General features: G+C 38.5%; 1 protein-coding gene across 4 annotated transcripts in view; it reads left to right on the top strand.

Annotated features, from left to right (window-relative positions):
• ctnna2 (catenin (cadherin-associated protein), alpha 2) overlaps positions 1-20665 on the top strand; it is a 316834-nt gene that overhangs the window by 66324 nt on the left and 229845 nt on the right. The window contains exon 1 of one of the 4 annotated variants that reach the window (XM_054779586.1): positions 13217-13352. The exons of the other annotated variants lie outside the window; for them this stretch is intronic. The gene's annotated coding sequence lies outside the window, so the exon portion shown is untranslated. Of the gene's footprint in view, positions 1-13216; positions 13353-20665 lie in introns of those variants that run through there. 4 annotated transcript variants of the gene reach the window in all.

Below are 20665 nucleotides of genomic sequence, written 5' to 3'. Positions count from 1 at the left end.
ATGTGAGCTGCGACTGGGATTTATGGCTTAGCGTCTTACATATGAGATGATTTTTTTTTTTTTTTTTTTTACTGGGGGTCACATCTGGTCATTTAGGAAGGATAAATGATTACGAGTGGGCCGCACGGTGGCCTAGTGGTTAGCAGTCAGGAGATCGGGAAGATCTGGGTTCGAATGTCCATTGGGCATCTTTGTGTGGAGTTTGCATGTTCTTGTGTGTGCGTGGGTTCTCCGGGTTCCCCGGTTTCCTCCCACATTCCACAAACATGCATGTTAGGTTAATTGGTGACTCTAAATTGTCCATAGGTATGAATGTGAGTGTGAATGGTTGTTTGTCTATATGTGCCCTGTGATTGGCTGGCGACCAGTTCAGGGTGTACCCCGCCCAAAGTCAGCTGGGATAGGCTCCAGCATACCCACGACCCGACTGAGGATAATAGAAGATGGATGGATGGAAATGATTACGGGATAACCTTTTTACTCAGCCTTCCTTTATAAGATTTTTTTTCTCAATGAAATTGTCACTAGATAGAGACAGAGAGTGCATCAAACCCAACCTCAGTCGATGGAAAGACAATCCCTCTCTCTCTATTGACTCACGATTGGACGAGGTTCCTTTTTGTACACTCTGTCTGCAAGCAGAATACTGAGGATGCCCAAAAAATGTACTCTTAGTGGGCTAAGAAAACTAGGGTTTATGTTTTGCATCCATAAAGATTTGGACGCATATGTAAATATAATGAACAAATATTAGATATTCTTTCACTTCTTGTAACTCTACAAACATGGCAGATATGGTGCAGACATGCATGAAAGCTGTCATCTTTTGTTTGACCATCACTGCTCTCTTTTTTGTCTTCATATGAATATGCACAATATGCACGCCCTCTACACAGCTGCAAACTAATAATTCTTTACTGACCTGAATACCAAGACCAAGAGACAACATCAACAATTTCAAATAAAAAAATATGATTTTTTTTTTAAATCGTGTTTTCAGTATCAGAGAAATAACAATTGGTAGTATAGTACAATAAAAATATAATATAAGAAAACCCATCATTTTCAAACTTTTCTCAAGGGGTACACATACTGTCTTCGTGGTATTCAGTTAAGTCTGACAAAAACATTTCTTTTGTTTTTAAAGACTCTATCCTTATTCTGAAGAGGCAGCAGCTTTTTTGCTAAAGTAACTGTGCCATGGGTTTAATAGGCGCATGAGTTGTGTTTCAGCGGTTGATAGCTTCTGGCTAGAGAACACAGAGGAACTCAGAGAGAAATGAAGGAGAAAATGTTTCACGTAGAACGTCAATAAAAGGTGTGTATATGAGGATTGTCATCACGTACAGGTATACTGAGAATTATACAAACCATTAATAATATACAAAAGGTAATATACCAATTTTGTGGCATTACTACATTGGGGTTGAATGCCGTTATTACTAAAGCAAGAAAGCCAGTTAACCTTTTATTTTTGAATACATCGTCTCTAAACGGCTGCAAACTCCAAATCTCTACACTGCAACATCATCTGGAACAGTTTAGAATAAATATTTATCTAATAACGTGACAAAAACATAAACAAATCAAATATAATACATCACACTCACCACTCAATTGGAAGAAGTGGTCTGGAAGACTTCCAGTGAAAGTGGCAAAAAAAAAAACTTTCCCGCTCGGAGTTGGTCCACCTCTCCTTAATATGTCTAGATTTTCCAGAAAAGTCCATTTTGAAAATTGATTCTTAAGAATGTCCGACGCAAAGTCAATTTCTCCTCCTCCTCTTTCAGCCGTTGCGGGCATTCGTACAGTATGTGCAACACGTGACAGACTTTTCTTCTTCTGTTTTGCTGTGCATTACTACCACCTTTTGCTTGTTGAACTTGACTTTGTTTTGCTTTGATCAACTAATCAGAATACGTAAAACTGCTGACATGACGGAATCCATGCTAGCGGGCTCCGTGAGGCGTATCTGAAATTTGATGTTAAAAAAACAGCTCCAGTGCTATTAGTTTAAGTGACATCTGCCAGCATTCCTAACTTTGAAGGCCCTGGGCAGATTAAGTACATTGACATGGCAACACCTGCTGTGCACAGCTGAAATTTGATTGGACAAAAAAATCTAACATCATCAGCAGAAATCATGCCAAGCATTCACACCTTAATACAAATTCCATGTCTTAATTATTCTTTATTAACAAACAGTGGAACCGTTCGAAACATTTTGAAACATTATTTATAGCCCAAAATTACTGAAGTAATGTAAACAAGCACCTCGTCTTTTCTTTTTTCATCCAGTCACATCCTGCATTTATTGGTAGATTTTTTTTTTTTTTCTAGGAAGCATGAACCGAAGCACAAGGTTAATCAATGTGGTAGCTGGCCATAAATTAGGTTCAAGTGACAGGAGAATGTCCATACCTGTCTTAGCTGCTGGTGATCTGTGATTGGTGACAGCATGCCCAAGCTCCCTGGCTGGTGCTGAATCATCAGGAGCAGCTGATTTAGTTACGGCAGCTCAGACAGGGCCAATCTATCAATTGATCTAGGGAGTAATGCATTACCAACGTAGGTCAAGGGAGCTTGGGCAGAATATAGCCATAGCCAGAAGCCATGGCAGGTAAAAGGGGGCAACTTGGCCGCTTTGTGAGCAGTACAGGGAAGGATTTAGGGAGTGTGATAGTGAGCACACTAATCTCGCTGTTAGCTGGATGTGGCACATAAAGCTAAACATGGGTCGGGGGGTAGCCTGATCATCGGGGAGAGAGGGATGGCCTTGCTTCTTTCACAGTGCCCATGATGTTCTCATGCAAAATGCTCAGTCAAATATTGGGTGACTCATCCCATCCAGGGTGTTATTTTGGCTTTGCGGATACAAGCAGCCGACATGACTTTCCTCCATAGGGTTGCTGGGCTCTCGCTTAGAGATAGTGTGATAAGCACTGTCATCCGGGAGGAGCTCGGAGTAAAGCCGCTGCAATTATGAAAGAGAGAATATTTTAGAGTTGAGAGTACACGAGATAATGTAATTATGCAAATAGATCATGGTATCATCTCACATTCCCACCACATGTGCATTATATTCTGGATCACTATCATATTTTTGTAGGTGGGTCAGTCTCCTGAAGGGGGTACCAAAAGCGTGACCTAACTTGACATAACTTTGACATAACTTTAGCAAGCAAAATTGAAAGGTACTTTATAACCAGTTTTAATCTTAAAATAAAGGATCACTTTAATATACATTTCGCTGTATCATCTATCACACATGCTTTAAACTTACCTTAAATTGTCACAAACATGCGCCAAAATGGTAACGTATCTTGCACGCGACACAGAGCTTGTTGAAGGACCCCGCTTCAAACTCTGTGCAAGACTCAACACTGTGTTGTTTAAAACATTATCATTATCACTGCAGTAATACACTTCACCTTCCTCTGAAGCATGATATAAAAAAACAAAACAAGTGTAAAAAAATAAGTGTATTCATTAGAATAAATAGATCGGGAGAAATCCTGGCGGCAACATGTATTCTGAACATTATGCCATATTTCTTATTTTGAATCAGTGTCACTTTTGTTATTGTCTGAATTTTGACGAGCAATCTAAGAAATAACCCGGAAATACTCGGAAGTTCACATCGGGTGTCAAGGCAGAGGGCATCTCATTTGCATATAGTCTTCCTCGATTCAATTTGAATTACATTGTGTGTGGACTATGGTGGTTACATTTGCGATGTGTGCACGTTTTGGTGGAGTTTGATCAAAGTACATGTTTTGGATGCAGCAACATGTGTTCGGTGCACAATGAGGTGTTATACTTCGGGAATCACAGCAGCTGAAATGTAAATTCCACCGTTTTATTGTATTATTTATTCATATTATTTATCTTATTTCATCGACTTTGTGATACACATTTGCATGTCACAAAATGGCAATGCACAAACGGGCTGAAATTGACATCAAATCGTCTTTATGCAGACTCAAAGGAAACATTTGACACTGATTCCTCTGTTTATTCAGTGTTTTTGCAGTATATTTTTATTTGGTTATAGCTACAAATCACTGTACTCTGTGCGTAATGCCCCTCGAAGTGACGGCACCCTCTCTGGTATTCCTTTCAGGAGACTGACCCAAGTATGTTTTAAATTTGGTTGAGTTCGTGATTCTTAGAGTCAATGCTACGATACGTCCTGATTCACAGATTGCAGTCTGTACCTGCACTTACTTTTATAGATTTTGGCCAAGAAACCCAGCACACTCCATTACATGACCCATCTGTTTGACTAATTCATGTTTTTTTCTCCTTGGTTTCCCTGAACATCTAACCAGTGGTTCATGTTGTTCATGTAGCTCTTAACCTGACATTAAAAATGAAAACATAACCTCATCTCACTTAGAGGGTGGAGAAGGTACAAGCGTTTGCACACAGTGTCCTGTGTCTGACGTCTACAGTGCTCCTGCAGTTACTGTACTGTATGTCCATGTCAATATCACAATAGCATGTATTTCTGTCAGTACAAGTGCACTATTACTGTACAATATGTCATTTCTCTCAGTTTGATGGTGTCAATTCAATGCTGGTCCATGTTCATATTTGAGCTCAAGCAAACTGAACTGCAACAGAGTTCAGATGCAAACGGACCAAACCGAGCGCGACGAGTTAAAAGCAAGAAATTCTGCTCAATTCCGCACTGATTCTTCCTTTAATTTAATCATCTAATTTTTCTATTGCCCCCTCCAGGCTTTTTTATGCCCAGTAAATGGTAGCGTGCCATGGCCTCCCTCTCATCTGTCAACACGTAATGCACCACACGACAAGCTGCAATCCACTGGGCACATATTAACCTCACACTTTGAACAACTTCAAATTCTCAGCCACTCAAGGCTAGAACGCAGATAAGGACTATACTGTATGCATTTATTGAACGTTAAGTTACATGAGCTGTCTTAGGGGTCAAGGAATCAACTGGCTGTCCCATGATGTGACGGAAACCAAGGTGAACTTGTATCAGATTGAAGGAAGGGATCCAAAGCATACCACATCACTGATGCTTATTGATGATGTGAGTACTGAGAGAAATACAGTGCCGTGATGATAAGGAGGTGTATAGGGCTATGCTCACTGCTCTCATTCAGACAAATGCTTCGCTATTATGTGTAAATCATTCTAAAACTCTTGGAAATTGACCATATTCATGGGGTTACATTCAAAGATCACCCATAAACAGCAAATAAACATGACTAATTGAGATGCCCATAAAATTGTCTATTTTTGACACTCTATTGAAGCCTGGGTTATGCTGCTGCGTTGAGGCACTGCTGTACATTGCGCAAACTTGCACCTTCCCCTCCAAACACTTCTGCTCGCCTGAGCTTGACTTCTCTGATTTTGAATCAGCATTTGCAGTAAAAGTGACTGTTGCAAGTATTAGATTAGATTCTATTACTTTATTTCTTTAATTGCCATTGCTCACTCGTGACGGAGGGAGCTAACAAGCTAAATGCATAGAAACACAATCCAAGCTTAAGCCTTATTATATGCCTCACACACTTATTAAAGTATTTTAAAATGTAAAATGTATCGGTACTCACCACTACTCATGCTCTTCCTGTGGACGTGGCGCCACAAGCAGGAAATAGAAGGTCCAAATGAATGCGCTCCGCCATTCAACTCTCAGACCAACATGCACTGTATTCTGCATTATTATGTGTTTATGGTCTACGCTGACATTTTATGCTTTATTATTATTACATATTTATACATTATTACCCATTAGGGTGAATGAGATGGGTTTTCTGCAAAAAACAAACAAGCCATTTTTGGAGAGAAAATGCATAAATGGATAGAATTTGTTAAAAAAAATAAATTCTACAAATTTGTGGGGTTGTGAATGCTGAATCACACATATGCAGCGATCCACTGTACTCTAATGCCAATTTTTTTATATTGCTATGATGAACTGAAATACAACCAGCACACACCAAAGCATTATCTTTTTACGTTTAATCTTGCACAAGATGAGACTGAAAAATTGCACATTCGCCTACCAAATGGAAGACCACATAAACAGAAACATATGCAGATATGATATCCATGTCATGAACATCTTCCGAGCTGACTACAAAGAAGGCTATGCTCCGAATGTGAAAAAGATAAGCTTTTTAGTCTTTTAGGTCTCTAGATGAATTTGCAGTATTGGGATATTTACATTACTGTACTGTAATTTGTTAATTTGTTAAATGTAAATGTAATGCTAATGGTAAAACTCATTTTTTCTTGTCGAACTTCTTAATTAAATTAAAGCCAGAAGTTTGCACTTGAAAATCTACAATCATTTTGTGATTGCTACATTTACCATGATATTATGACACTGCATTGGGCAACACAATACTAATGATGAATGCAAATATCCTATAATAACAAAATGATGATAATGTTGGGTACATGTGCATACATTATCATTTGTTGTCTACAGTATATATTTATATATATATATATATATGTATATGTATATGTATATATATATATATATATATATATATATATATATGTATATATATATATATATATATATATATATATACATATATATATATATATGTATATATATATATATATATATATATATATATATATATATATATATATATATATATATATGAATAACATCCACTAACTCTAACTGTGACATTCGATACTTTGATTACAATTAAACTTTGCTTTATGGGAAACAAGAAACACAATCCTCAGTTATTATTGCAAGTGCGCAACAATCACAATACCTGAACACCCACACGTCACCATCTACAAATTAGGTGATCCAATAAATGAGATTTTAATGGGTTTTGGAGGTCATATCGGGAGATTGGATAGAATTATCCAGGAACATATTAATGCAATAGAAAGCTTTTAGAACTGGCAGCTCTATTGCATTAGCACGCTGCTAGACTTTCTCCTGGATGCTCCCCCAACTCCCTCCATTGCCAATTCCCTCCTAGGCCTCGCTGCTTTGAGTAGGGCTAACATGATTGCCATTGATAGGTAGATCAAACTATGGAATAAACTCTAATGTCATTAAGTGGGCAGACATGCAAGCAAAGACCTGGGCTCTAACTGTATTAACTGCTACATATGTTAGGGTTATGGATCCAGGGGGCTAGATGCATGGAGAAATCAAGCATGCAGGCCACAGTGCAGAGAAAAAGTGTGTGTGTGTGTGTGTGACTGTACTTGAATTCAGGGTCTGCATTATTTTACCTTATCAGGCAGTTGTGGAAAGCCATAGCAGAGTCCTCACAGGTTTGTTTTATGTATTCATAATACAGTATATACACTTTCCCTTATCGGCCAGCATACTTTTACAGTTTCACAGGGAATGGCCACATTACAGTGAGGCTATTGTCGTTTATGTTGCCAAATTCTAAGCTCTGAGTGCACACAATGGATGGAATTGCTTCAGTCGGTTTGCATCACATCTGTTATCGTCACCCACATTGGCCATAGCGGCTTAGTTTTTGGAGTAAAACTGCTTAGTCAAACATACCCTCAGCTGAATTTGTCCTTTTTATTCTAATACATTTTAATTTATAATAATTTACATTATATTTCTCGTAATAAAAATAATGATAACAATAGAACTCAGAGAGAAACAGTCCTGAACAGAATGGGATGTCTTGAGCTTGAAACAAGACAACGAATACTTGTTTAAGCATTACTAATCCATGTTAAGTCATCTCCTAGCTTCATTGCATTAATAGAGAAGAAGAAGGCAAACAGATGAGGCATGTACCATTATTGATTCTTGGTCTCACTCTCCTTTTCAATATATGGTTACTACACAGTGGAATGAAATATCATTTCATGCTCTTTATCCACAGCACAGCACGCAGCAAACTCATCTATTGGACTCTAATAAAGTAATTTCTTGGATAAGTAAAATAAATCTTGTTTTTTGTGTTGATTCTGTGTGATTGAAGCCTGAAATATAGTGAAGGTAACTGGTATGAGTGAGTGTGTAGAGCGAATCAGTGGGGGCTGTGTTATTTCAGAAGGCTTCATAGGTCAGTGACCTTTCACAGAAATAGCTTGTTGTTGTTGTGTCAGATCATGATTGCCATACACACGCAGATCTTGCCTGTTCTTTTGTAATGCGTTATTGATTTTTGTTAGTGTTTAAAGATTAATAAGCGCACGTTGTGCATTATCTATGTTGTTATTATCCTATTCTTTTCCCCAGAACTCTGCAGCATAACCACCACGACACATACATACAATATATACTTTGTATCACCTGAAAATATTGTAATGAAAACATGAATTTGGATGAGGGGAGCTTACAAAATGATTCTTCTGTGTGCGCCAATCTCTCAATTGCTGCGTTGCATTTGAAGCTCAAGCAGATGGGAGGCAAACAAGCGTAGTCGAAGCAAGACGTCAGTGAAAATACCGCATACATGCACTATTCTCTTACGTGGAAATTGTTTATTTCGGAAAAAAGTTATGACTGAGTTCTTGAGATAGCATAAAGGAAAAACAACCAAAAAAAACACCAAGAAAGGTGGCTGCTAAAGCTGTCGCTCTTGTCGAGTGGAGCCGACTTTGCAGGGACCAGCAACAAAGTGAAAATATTGTAAGAACTTGAAAATCTCATGAAAATTGAAAATGCAGAAAGGATTGCCTCAAAACACTGTAAACTTGTTTTATATGACAGCAAAAAATGCTTTGTCAGCAACAAGCAACTGAGGACTTTAAAATGTCTGCAAAGACTTATAATCAACACATCTTACTTAGACAAGACATGGGGGCAGAGCATCTGCTTACCAGCTACAAAATCTATAATTAAGCAAAACGTTGCTGGACAATAGGAAAGCAACGGCAAAGTCAAACAAAACATTGAGGCACAGCATTATTGTACTTTCCGGACTAAGTCTCTCCGGAGTCGCACCAGGCAAAAATGCAATATGAAGAAGAAAAAACATATATAAGTCGCACTGGACTATAAGTCACATTTTTCGGGAACATTTATTTCATAAAACCACAGACCAAGAACAGACACTTCATCTTGAAAGGCACGTTATAGTAACAATAAAATGGAGAACAACAGGTTAAATCTGTTAACGTAATGTGAATAGGTGGTATGTTAACGTAACACATTAACAGTTATTCAGATAACTATAGCCTAAACAACATAACATAACTAGTTTACTTACAGCTTGTAATCTGCAAAAATGTCCACTCTGGTGATTTTGGGAAAATAGGTTAAATCTTCAGAAAAATCTTCCTTCTAAAGAGTGTATGCATCCACTCCATCACATTCACTAATTTGTGAAGATATCTGGTTTGTATATTCTATAAAGCTTTGTAATAGCCTGGCATCTGTCAATTTCTGTGGTAACTGAAAGGTGGCCATTGAAATGCCTGAATGACTGAAGTGATTTGCAGTTATATTACCAATGCTGGAATATGAAAGCTCTTGCTTGTTTATGTCTCAAAAAAACTCACCAAGCGGCTGCCAATCTCAGACTCACCGTCCTAGATTTATTTAGATTTAGTACAGTGTGACTGATTGAAGCAAATATAATTTCGAAGCAGCTGCGCCGGAAAAGAAGACGTCCTGTCCCTTTCAAAATATCTTACCCGTTCTTGCTTCTTGGGATAGATATATTGTAATCTCTGCCCGGAGGAGCAAGAACGGGGAGTCTCCATTGATGTCTCCATTTGGGTTACCATGGCAACACATACTGTACTGGTTTGTCCCGGTCCGATCAGGAGTTTTCCGCACATATATACCTCTCAACATCGTAGCGTGATATGGTTGACTGTACTGTGTGATTGTGTGTGATACTTTAAACCTGACCAATTGTATTCAATGATATAATATAATAGTTAGAATGCAGAAATATGGCGGGAAAAATCAATATGCAGTCGTCCCTCGCTTCGAATTCCACGGCTTCACTCTACTCTCACGGTTTTTCAAAATATATTAATTCATAAATCATCACTGTTTCCTGGTTGACTATGGCCTATTATTAGTCAAAGAATACTGGATGCATATTTAAGCAAATTGTATTTTTTGCCTAAATTAGGCATTTTCAAGCATAAAAATGTCTAAATTAACAAAAATATAAATATAAGGCATTCAGAAAATGTTGTTACTGTAATGATCGGTGGGACACACAAACACCAGACTTGATCGCCGGAACAACAGGCTTTTATGGCAGGTTTGAATGATCTCACACCCGGCACAATAATCCTGAATATAAATCCCTAATAAAAAAAAAATGGGCTACTGTTGCAGCCATAACCCAGGCCGAGCTGAAACGCAACTGTGAACCCCCTAATGTCACTTATATCCTTCCCCCACTGGAAGACGTTTCCAGCAACACATATAAACACGAGTCTCATTTATGCTTTAATGGCTTATTTTCTATTATTATGGCTATTATATTGGGTAATACAAGTGTAAAGGCGAATATAGTGATATTATGTCATGTCACAAAGGCTGGAATACTGTTCAAATCCCACTTTGCGGAAATTCACTCATCACCATTGGGCCTGGAACCAATTTACTGCGAAAAACGAGTGTTTACTGTATTCATTTTATCAAGTGTATGTGTATGCTAGCAAGTGAGTAGTCAGTATGCAAACATAGAATTTATATACAGTAATCCTTCAAATCTCATTGGCTAATGTAATAAAGTGGTACTGTATGCCAGAAAACCTGCAAGTGCACTTTCAACCAATTAGACCTGAGTTCACATGCTGGCTGATGGTATGACTCCTCTTGAGTTCACTTTGTGTCAGAAGTTGGATTCTTAGGGTGTACTCACACAAAGACATTTCTGCCATTCTGGATTTGGGCAAGCTTCCCTCTTCCCCTCTTGGCCTCTGCTGGCCCACTACGCCCTTAGCTGCGAGGCCATCAGTACCATGTCCAGTTTGAAGGGCAAGTGTGGTCATCAGAAGTGGGATTGATAACAGTAACCCCTCTTGCGATAGACTCTGAAGATGGCCGAAGCACAAGAGGGAGTAGAAATGGGCTTCACTCTTTGGTATTTTGGTCAATGTAGAGGTATTTCAGCCAAATAGACCTGAGTTCAGATTATGGTCAACATTTATTTTTTGGATTTTCCTGAAAAAGTACAGCACAAAGGGCAGGATTTAATGTAATCATGCGTGTTCAACCTAAATGGAGCATGTGCAAATGCTCAACAAGTACTGTATGTGAGGATCAGCCTCAGGACGTATGTTGTTTCCAGTGAAACTGTAGCTGTCACAAGTTTAACCTTTCAGCAGCCTTGGCTGTGTATTTGGCCTAGAACTACATAGAAAGTTATTTTGGTTGCTGCTGGAAATTAAACAAAGCCTTCAGGACTTCCGAAAACATGTGGAATGTTTATATTTGAATGCTTTAGTTTTGACAAATGTTTTACTCTTTTTATTTATGTCCAGTAAGGCTTCAATCGTGGCCTTCAAAGTGGCAAAGATGCTATAGTATTGCCGGAAACAAAGATAACTTACAATGAACGTTTGTCTTTTGCCCCATTTCCAAAAACTTTTATTTCCAGGAATGAATTTACCCAGAGAAAGGAGCTTCTAGTAATCTGTGTGGTTTCCACAGCATCTCAAACGTCCGGAAAATGTATTTGAATCAGGCTAATGATGTAATGATGTATGATATACACTACTGACAGGCATTATGAACTGCAGCATTGTCCTGTTAGAAAAGCCAGTCATTACCACACAGACGAGGGCCTTCAGTCATGAGAGATGCCGCTGCAATATCTCCACATAGCCACCTACCGTTTTGACGCCCCTGCACAACCTGAAACTCCATTGTGCCATTGAAGGAAAAAGCAATCTAGATCATGATGGCACCCTCTTGACTGTGGCGTGTGGAAAACGTCTCAGGTGGGCTCTCCTTGTCATGCCAGTAACTTTGGAAGCCATCAGGCCTGTCAAGGTTACATTTGTTTCTCATCAGAGAATACAATGTTCTTCCACCTTCCGATATCCCATATTTGATGCGTTTGTGCAAATTCCAAAAGGGCATTGTGGCATTGAAGGAAACAAGGCCTTTGACGACATTTTTTGTTCTTGAAACATGTCTCACACAGATGATGTCTGATGTTTATTGTACTGCACTTTGCACCAGTAACAACCTTCATTTGGGCCGAGGCTCGTCCTGTGTCTTGACAGACAGCCAATCGGATCCTCCGACTCAGGTCCGGTGAAACTTTTTTGGGTTTACCACTTGACTTTTTTGTTCGATAGGCCTCAGGATCTTCTAAGAAGTTTAAAAGTTTAAAATGTGTCCAACCTCAGCAGCAATGGCGTGCTGCGAGAGTCCCTGCTTATGCAGCTGAACAATCCGACCACATTCAAATAAGGAAGCTTTTTTTGCCTGTGTTATCAAGAGATCATGATGGTGGGAGTACCTGACAGAAAATTACATTGAATCCACATTTTTGCCAACATTTTGGCTTTTAAAGGCTGTGGTCTTAAACTTTTGATCGATTTCAGTTTAATGGTCGCTTGCAATAAATTGCTTTTTCAGTTTGTTTGGTTTTTTTTGCATTTTGAAGCTCTACTTGGAACCTGCTTAAGATCCATCCATCCATTTTCTATGCCGCTTCTCCTCTTGAGGGTCGTGGGGGCATGCTGCAGCCTATCCCAGCTGACTTCGGGCGACAGGCGGGGTACAGTACCCCGCCTGTCGCCCGAAGTCAGGTGCTTAAGATCCAACAGTGGCAAAATGTATGTTCAACTGGTCTTAACATTTTGGTCAGGAGTGTACAATTAAGGGACAAAATAAGACTATTTAAAAAAACAACATTCAAATTCAATGAAAAAAGTTACTGTTTAGCACAGCATGGGACAAAACGCTTTGCAGTCAACGCTTACAAAAAAAGCCTTTGTAAGCATAACAAAGGGAGCCTTGCAAACGGAATGCAAATTGTCTGCTCTTATTTTGGAACACACCCACTGAGGAATCAAAGCTATATTGCAAAATTTCACCAAGTCCCTAAAGAGCTCTAGATTTCTATTGCATATAAATCATGTTTTCTCACTTAATAGTGTTATCATGCCTTTTCCCCATTCCTGTCTGTGCAGCTATGCAACAAGCCGCTTCAGTGATACAACACATCAGTGCTCAGGCAGCGGGACATAAATTATTCTGCCCTGTAGGCACACGAGTTACAGTGCATATGGCAACGATCGGACTAAGTGAACCATACAAGGGGACATGTTTGCCCCTTGCATTTATTTATACAAAATACTTGAATATTTTACATGTGAACCTTTTACCTTGGTCGACTGGTTGGGGAAATACGAAGACATTTCAAAAGGTTTGATGCTGATTCGCTTGTTACTTGATTGAATTACTTGAAGTCTGAACTGACGTATAAAGCTGATCATAGTGAAAACTGTCATAGCAGTCTACATTTGATAGTCAATGAGAGACACAGTGGCTCTGGGTCAGCAGTCCATCATTTTCACTGAATAGTGCAACATTAACAGTGTTTCCTAAAATAAAGTTGTGAGAAGAAAGTTGATGGAAAGCTGTAATAAAGTATTAAATAGCTACTGTACTGTATATGTACCGGCTTTGAATCAATGGTCGTCCAAATATCTTTTATTTTACTTTATTTATTTTTCTTTTATTTCCATTCTCTTGTTCTGTCTAAAACCTCAATAGATTGGTTGGCCATGCTTCATTGAAACTGGTACTTATGTCACACTTATTTAATGCATCTCATGTAACCTTTGGAAGACATGGGCTATGTGAATAATATAGCGTTTGTATCTAGGAAACATCGAGGAAAAGGCTTCTTGAGACGTCATCTGTACTTCTGTGTAGAAGGTGTCGGACGTTTCGCTCCTCATCCGAAGAGCTTCGTCAGCAAACATGCAAGGGCATTTTTGAGTTAAGGAACTGAGCTCTCTTGTGGTATTGTCCAATAGAACCACTTTCGCCTCAAGAGGTGCTATGGCAAATGCATCTCAAAAGTTTCATGACCCTTGTCTTCTATTTGTAATCTAAAGCCTTGTTCACACTTGTGCGCATTTTGTCCCTACAGTGGTGTACAATTGTGTGTGCCAGTGGTGTGCCAATGAGTAAATTGGTCATAAATTAGTGTGAAATATGTGCAAACTGTAAACTGCATGCCAGTGTGCAAAGGACATTTTGTAATTTTCAAAATTTGAGGTACGCATAATTTCCGTGACCTAGTCGTGAACGTACTCCGAACGCACCACAGCCACTGTCTAAACAATGCGGCCGGTGCGTATCACAGCGTGTCTCATTCACATAAATTGGTGAACAAGGGAATTCTCAAGTAATTTCTTGAGCCTCTTCGATCTTTTTTTTGTGAATTTCTGTTAATAACTAATCAAAACCCCCAAAGTTATGTCTTCCAGCCAGCAATTAAATATAGATTTAGCTTACTTTTCTGAGATAAGAGCTTCTTCTCTGTAGTTCAACATCTTGTAGGTAAGTCCCTTGCAAATAGAGGAATTAATGAAGCCAGGGGTGATGCCTGCTTTTGCGTGGCGTCACGTGGGACACAGCGGGACCAAATAATGCCACGAAAGCTTCACAGACTCGGGAAGGGCAGTGGTGGTGACAGTGCATACCCATGTGGGGAACAACAAATTGCGTACCAAGTGCGTAATCTATGCGTAAACAGAAAACAAACACCGCACAAACTAGTCTTAACACTTTTCAGGCGTGCCCTAAATAAATGACGCATATCTCCATGGCAAATGCTTGCAAGCGTAAACACCGCTTAAGCATGTTAACAGTCCGTTGAAAGATTTGATTTATTTTTTAATGATTCTATAAGCTTTTACAAACAAGCTTTTACAGTAGAGTATTTTGTTCCATGTCCTAATACTAATTTAGCTGCTGAGGCAACTTGGGTGGCCAAATATGTAAATTTTGCTTATTTGACTCTTTTGATTCTTAATAAATCAGTCAATTTAAGGCTAGTTTTTTTTTTTTTTTTGTATGAGCCCCTTTATTGCAAGGCGAGTAGAATAGATTTGCATATACATACACCTAAACTTTTGACTTTGGGATCAGTTTAGGTCCTATTGACTCTCATTATAAACAAATATTTTTGATCAAACTGAATGTAAAAACATTAATATATTAGTTTTATTAGACTTTTATGAGAGGGACTGTTTTGGGGTTTAAGGGTAAAATATGTAATGCAATTAGAAAAAAAAATCCATCAAAATCAATATTGTTATAAATTATTGACCTAGTCAAGGCTGTAATTAGGCCACATACAGTGGAACCTCGGTTAATGTACGCCCTGGTTGGCGTGCTTTTAGGTTAACGTCAAATATTTTTGCCCAAATTTTGCCTCTGCTTGCATACATTTTACAAACATTGAAAGAGGAACTGAAAATCAGCTCAGTGGCCCGTCTTTGAGGTCATCACTCAAGGCAAAACATGTTTTTACAGTGTTACAATTATAGTTTTACATCTACACAGCAATTTTGAATGCATATAAATGATGAATGAAAGGGCTAAATTAACATTTAAGGTTACTTTTAGCTTTATTGAAGACGTGTTTATGATGTGGTAGTGAGATCAACGCAGACACCACCTTCGTGTTTTGCCATGAGTTATTTTTTTAAATTCAGCACTGTTTCTCACCTTCTTTATCAAATGCTGGCGCTTGCAACTTACTTTGGCTCCATTGTGGGTTATTTATATAACCGAAATTGAAATAAAAGCAGAGATTTGGGATGAGAAACACTACTAAATTTAAGAAATAACTCATGGCAAAACATGAAGGTGGTGTCCGTGTTGCTCTCACTGCCACATCGTGTCTTTGGCAAGAACACGTCTTCAGTAAAGGTAAATGTAACCTTAAATGTTCATGCATCCCTTTCATTCATTATTTACATGTATTCATATGCATTTGTGTTTTCTGCATGTGAAATTATTATACTAAAACTATAAAAACAAATGTTTTGTGTTCTGGAATGGATGAAATCGATTTACATGATTTCTTATAGGGGATAACGTTAGCGTCCATTTCGGTTAGAGTCAGACCTTCTGGAATGGATTAATGACGCTAACTAAGGTTTCACTGTATTCCACTTTGCACAAAAAAAAGCACATATATTACATTTTTATTAAACTTATGAGAGGGACTGTTTTTGGACCTAAGGGTAAAAACTGAAACTTTCTTTTAAAGGGGCCTGACGTTAAGCAGAACACCTTATCTGTATTTATCATTCTATTTGTTTCATCATGCAACAGCTTCGCCATGACCCAGTTATGAGCAACTTGTTGGATACTTTCGGATGCTAGACACCGCACCACCCATTGTACTCCAGGTAGATGACGCTTATTACAGTATATTCCTGCTAAGCCGCTTTATCAGCTTGAGTGATGAGTACATTAAACAAACCATTCTGCCATCTCCTTTCTTATGTCACTGTTAATCACATGCCTGCTTGCCAAGCAGTCATTCCCTTGCCACCGGTGACAAGATAAGAATGCAAACATAACTGTATTTTTATACATTTATACATTATTTTTTAAATCCCTATGGACGTATGCTTTGTGTTCTACTTTGCAACAATAGCTACTAGGGATTGTCAAAGGCAATAGAGCAGAAACAGACAGAAGCAACACAAGGAGACTGGGGTGGGGGAACTCAAGGGGCATAGGGGGACAAGCATATAAATAAAAATCAGGGTTAGGGAGAAACGGATGTTCATGTAACCCACCTGGAGGCTAGTGCAGTAAGGGAAACGACACAATTAATGTCTATAAGGGTGCTGTTGTCAAAGATGCTCCCCAGGGGTGATGACTCACCTCTGGGCTGTTTCAGGGATAGCGTCCACTTCACTTATCCACCAATGGCCTTTAAACACATCACACATGCAAGCCTCATCAAATCTCTTCTGCATATTTCATTAATTATTGCAGCTAGCTTAATTAGCATGTATGAAGAGCTAAATGGAGGTAATTGTGAAAGTACATAATTTATGTATGATGTAATATACTGGGGGCAGTAATATGTTAAAAACTGTGGACAAAATAAATGAAGCGGGAACTGGTTAATTGAGAGTTGTCACGGTATGTCGAGAAAACTGTTAAAACCAGTGCATTATTATCATTAGCCAACAACTCGGACTATTGACATCTTTCCCGAATGTTATTTCCATAGAATCCTCTTTGTGAATGCATTTTTGTATCTCTAACTAAATTAGATATATTGAATGAGAATTGTATTTGTGGATTTAAACGACATAATAAAAACATGTCAACCATGCAATCCTGCTTTCATCGCCAGTCGAGCGCATCTGAAATACTTCTGTAGTTTAATATAGTAAACGCAAACGAACGTCACCGCTCTGACAGCTTTGTACACAAAAGGCAAATTGCTTTATTTTACAGGTCATATATCCATCCATCCATTCATTTTTTATGCCGCTTGTTTTCACTAGCGTCGCGGGGGTAGGCTGGAGCCTATCCCAGATGACTTTGGGCGAGATGCGAGTTACACCCTGGACTGGTCGCCAGCCAATCACAGAAGTATCATATATGGAGTTAGATTTCCCACCACTCTTTATAGACTTCGGTCCGTCTGTTTACATGCACGGAAGTCAGATTCCCGAAATACCTTGTTTTCGGCGAAGGCATATAAAAAAAAAATGCCTTTGTGATAGCTTGCTTTGACCACTATTTAAGAACAAACTTTATGCTATGCAGTGAGTTATTTGTAATTTATGGATTGTCTATACCAGGGGTCACCAACGTTTTTTCTTGTGAGAGCTACTTTTAGAAAATGAAAATGGCCACGAGCTACTCATTTTTGTAGAAATGATTTTCATACCTTATTTCAACCCAAACAAATCAAATATGCTCATTTTACCAAAACATTCACAAAATGCTGGTATCCACAACTCACATTTTATGTTTCAGAATACTTTTCTTTCTAGTGTTCTCACATTATTAACTGAAAACCTGAATGAAAAGCAGGCTTGCGGGCGCCTCATGTGGTCGTGGGGGGGCTACCTGGTGCCCGCGGGCACCACGTTGGTGACCCCTGGTCTATATGTTGTATATGGACAGAAAATTCCATTCATACTTTACTAATAAAGTATGATTAAGGTGATTAAGGATGTTGTTTGTGAATGTTTTTCTCACTCAAATATGATGTTGAGAGGCAAAGAGTTATTGACCGCTGTTATTGCTGTTGTCTATTTATCGCAGACTAATAAAATACAGATGCAGGTTTCATCTGTTTAATTTAGGTGTGAATACAAAAAAAAAAAATATGGTTTTAAAATCAGGCGTCATGCCACATATTAAAACTTGATTTTTCTAGAAAATCCTGCCACATATATTAAAAAGGTAGGTTTATAGTGTGTCTATATACTTTAATAATACAGTGGTACCTCGGTTTCTGTTAATAAATTTGTTCAAAAGGTCCAACAAAAACAGCTACAAAACATCATTGTATTCATTAACCATCCTTCAGAAGAGAGCAATACGAATTATCCATAAAGTTGGTTATCAGGAACACACAAACTCATTATTTCTGAAGTCAAAGCCACTCAAGCTTACTGACATTGTCCAATACCAAACAGCACAAATAATGTTTACCGCAAAAAATAAATTATTGCCAGGAAATAGCCAGCAATTGTTCAAAAATCAGGAAGAGTGTTACAATCTAGTTTATAATCTTGAGAGGAAAACTGTGCTTTTGTTTTGGGCCTGATTCAAATATTCAAAATAAACATTTCACTCAATCAATCAATCAATCAACGTACGAAAGCCCACTGGCCCATTGGAAATTAATAGTAAATCCAATTAACCCATTCCAGGCACCCAAAAATACAGTATTTTTAAAAATACATTTTCTGGAGAATAATTATAGTTTTACATGCAGAATACAGTGTGAAATAATTATAAATAACGAATGAAATGGGTATACTGTATGCTGGCAAAGATGGTCAGGAGTGTTGGGAGAGGACGGGAGGCCATTTTTGTACTTTGCGATAAGTTCTTTCTTAAATTCAACAATGTTTCTCTCACTTTCTTAATCAAATTGCTGACACTCGCAACTTTCTTTGTCCGCATGGCGGGTTATTTAAAAGTCAATGGTCATGACAGTGAGTCAGCAACGCATAGGGTGCTTTGTTTAGGCTTTTGATTCCGTGGAATCGAGAATGGTACAGGATACACAGACTTGCATGTGCAATATTGTACAATATCGGAAACAAACAAAAAACGAGGCAAAATTTTCATTGAAAACTGAATCATACGAATACTGGGGTGTTCGAAAATTGAGGTTTGACTGTACTGATTTATATGAGTGTCCGTATCTTTAACTTGTCTCCTTGTTAGTGTAAAAAAGCTTCCTCTTTTTCATCTGATAATTAATGTTGTGAAGAGCAGCGCCATGGTCCTCTACAGAGCCTGGTACATGCATAGAAAGCTTGCACCGATGAACGCTCGATCAAAGCGTATACACGCAAGAGGGAACTAGTTTCTAATCGCATAACCAAGGTATGTTAATCCGATCTTTAAACAGTGGAACACAATCTAATTAAGGTGTTTACATGCATTTTAAAAAGCTACTTTCAACTGAATTCATGCAATAATTTGTTGTTGTTTTTTTTTAGTTCATGTAAATGTACCGAGTATCATTGGGAGATTAGCAAGGGAGATGCAAGCAGGCGTATACTCTTGAAGAATCCCAATATTGTTAATGGACTGCTTTTACACTTTGTTAAGTCCCACAATGGAGTGCAGTCATTGACTCTTGGAGGACACTAGTGCCATTAAAATGCCAGACAAAGGGTAAGATTATACTCTTCTTGTGCACTGAGCATAAAAACAGAAACAGCTGGATGAATGTCTGCAGGTCAGACTTAATCCCCTCCACAACAAGTAAGGCATCGGGACGCACATTAATGTGCGTCTTCATTACGCTTGTCTTTTAGGCTTGCACACACAAATAAGTGCTAATATGCAGCAGTTACACAATCCATTTCCATTGTCACCCGAAAGTCACAATGGTCAGTCAAGCAATCAACGGCTGCCTTGCTGTTAATTAGTTAATAACGGCCCCCACCAAAAGAGTAAACTAATTACCAAACAATAATTTAATCACTTTTACCGTGTTTTATCTTCTTGGAAGAGCTGTTAAATACAGAATGAGGGTATAAAAGAAGCTGAGTAGCCCGTCAGTGTTGATCGGAGGTCACACCAAGTTATTAACCCTTCGCTTGAATCACTCTGTCATGGGTAAACAAGCAGGAGTAAATAATGACACTCCGGTTACCCCCTTCTCACCTCTGACCATTTGACATCCACTTGGACAAACTTGCAGCTGCTTTTTCCCCCTTATGTCCAACATTTTTTTCAAATAAATAACACAGTCGTAAGGTTGTACTTTGCACCAATACCCATTGGAGGTTGGTTGTCTGTAGGACGTGCATCCATAAATCACATACTTTCTATTACAGTGCCTGTCCATCTGAGATCCTGACTGAGGGTTCTCAGGAGACACCTTTTAAAAACTGATTTATCTTGAAATATGGACTCAGTCAGATCAATAAATCAAGGTTATGATGGGATTGAAGGCTGATGTCAAGCAGTGACTGGTGTTTTGCAAGGTTTGCA

Source organism: Dunckerocampus dactyliophorus, chromosome 6 (genome assembly GCF_027744805.1).
Source record: "Dunckerocampus dactyliophorus isolate RoL2022-P2 chromosome 6, RoL_Ddac_1.1, whole genome shotgun sequence".
Taxonomy (NCBI): Eukaryota; Metazoa; Chordata; class Actinopteri; order Syngnathiformes; family Syngnathidae; genus Dunckerocampus; species Dunckerocampus dactyliophorus.
The sequence above is the reverse complement of the archived record's forward strand: the minus strand, read 5'-3'. Positions and strand labels throughout refer to the sequence as shown.